General features: G+C 41.8%; 1 pseudogene; it reads right to left on the bottom strand.

Moving 5' to 3' along the window:
- Positions 1–541: 541 nt before the first annotated feature.
- On the bottom strand, positions 542–1,372 carry LOC100482695 (annotated as a pseudogene).
- Positions 1,373–1,920: the final 548 nt, after the last annotated feature.

The raw sequence follows: 1,920 nt of genomic DNA, 5'->3' as shown, positions 1-1,920 counted from the left end.
CACATCACAATTGAGCATGCCAAAGGAGAAGCTGTGCATCTCAAAACTGAACTTTGCTGACCTTTATAACCCTATTTCTTTAAGTTCTTTTTTTCTTAAGAGAAAGTAGCCAGGTACGTGTTGGTAACTGGTAAGTTGCTAACATATTCACATAGAGATACAATGTAATCTCTGAGCCCAATATACAGAGAAAGGAGGAAAAAAGCTAGAAGTCTATGCACTACCACACAGGGGCCTAGTACCCTCCAGCTTCCAGCAGAGCTAAGGAAGCAGAAGGTTTTTCTTTTTTCCCACAGAACACGGTGGTGTTGATCCCGTAAAGTTTTTGTTGAGACAGGAAGGAATAAACATGAATTTGGAACAGAAATGGGTAGAGATTCTTTTCTGCTGTATTCTGCTCAAAGTATTCCTCCCACCCTCGCCAAATAAGTTGAGAACCATAGTCTAAAGGGAAAGAAAAGACACTTCAAAAAACAGGGCAACTTTCTCCTAGGGACTGGAGAAAATTTAAAAAGAAAGGTTAGACTCCGTCAGTGTTCCATTAGTCAGCTTCTCCTACGGCCTCTCCTTCTGCCCCCTCATCATCATCTTCCTCTTCATCTATTTCTTCATCAATACCCTCCAATCCTTCATCATCATCATCATCTTCTTCCCTTTCCCCTTCAGCATCTGTATTAGGAACCATGTAGTACTGTAATGGATTTGGCCAAATATCATCTTTGATGACCTCTCCTAATTCATTTGCACCTGATCAGAGTGGTCAGTAAACCAGGTGAAGAAGCCCTCTGGATCCTCCTGCTGCCTCTTCCTGTTGGCTTTACTCTGTGTTTGACTTGACCTTCTTGTCGAATTCTTTCCAGTTTTCCACTGGATTTCAGTGGACTTTGAAGATGGATCACCACCCTCATTCAGATGAAATTCTTTGGACAGAGCTTTATTTTCTAAGTAAGGGTTTTCGTCAAAATAAAATCTGTTCTGTAACCTGATTTAATATCTCATATCTTCACATTCTGTCACTTCAACTCTTGTCAAATAAAGCGACACCTCTTCATCCTCCTCCCCGAGCAGCAGACATGTGTGGATGGTTGACAAATGTTGTTACCCCCAAATGTTGGATTTTGGCGATCAATTCTGACCTCTTCTGCAAAAAGCTGGTGGAGTTTGTTATATTTCTGCTTTATTTTCAAACTCTCCTCACTGGCTTGCTGTTCCATTTGTACTCCATCAACATGTTCGATTGCTTGTTGCTGTCCTTTTCCCCCCTTTGGGAAATACTGAGGGGTTGTCGCCTCCAGCTCGGGGTCAGGAGGCAATTTCAGTTTCTTCTTTTGAGGAGGAGCGAAGACTGGCATTTGGGCGCCATGCTGCGAGGAAAGTCAGTGAAACAAGGGCAGATGCATGTCTGGAAGAGGCTTTAATTACTCCACATATGTGGGGTTTTTTTTAATTTTTTAAGAGTTTTTTTAAATTTTATTTTTTTAAGTCATCTCTATACCTACCATGAGGCTTGAACTCATGGTCAAGAGTTGCATGCTCTTCCGACTCAGCCAGTCAGACACCCCAGATATATATATTTTTAACAAGGACAGATAATATCCCAGATGCTGAAACCCAGAAATAAGCATGTCTAACATTTTAATGCATAGTTTGTCAACTTGCATATACTTCTGAATCTCTGAATTACCATGTAGTCAGATCACCCAACTATTCTGTCTTGAAGAAAGGCAGATGCTAAAAGAGCCAACTACCAGGTTAATGACCTCCCCCACCACCCCCCATGTCCAGGAACACTCTGAGGGACCAATATCAATCAGTTTCCAAACCCTTGCAAGAGTTGTTGTCCTGGTTGTTAAATCTCCCCATTTGTCTCCAGTCAAACATTATTCCAGTATTGGCCACTTGGCCTCAGATCATCAACTG

Source organism: Ailuropoda melanoleuca, chromosome 6, assembly GCF_002007445.2.
Source record: "Ailuropoda melanoleuca isolate Jingjing chromosome 6, ASM200744v2, whole genome shotgun sequence".
In the NCBI taxonomy this organism is placed as follows: domain Eukaryota; kingdom Metazoa; phylum Chordata; class Mammalia; order Carnivora; family Ursidae; genus Ailuropoda; species Ailuropoda melanoleuca.
The sequence above is the reverse complement of the archived record's forward strand: the minus strand, read 5'-3'. Positions and strand labels throughout refer to the sequence as shown.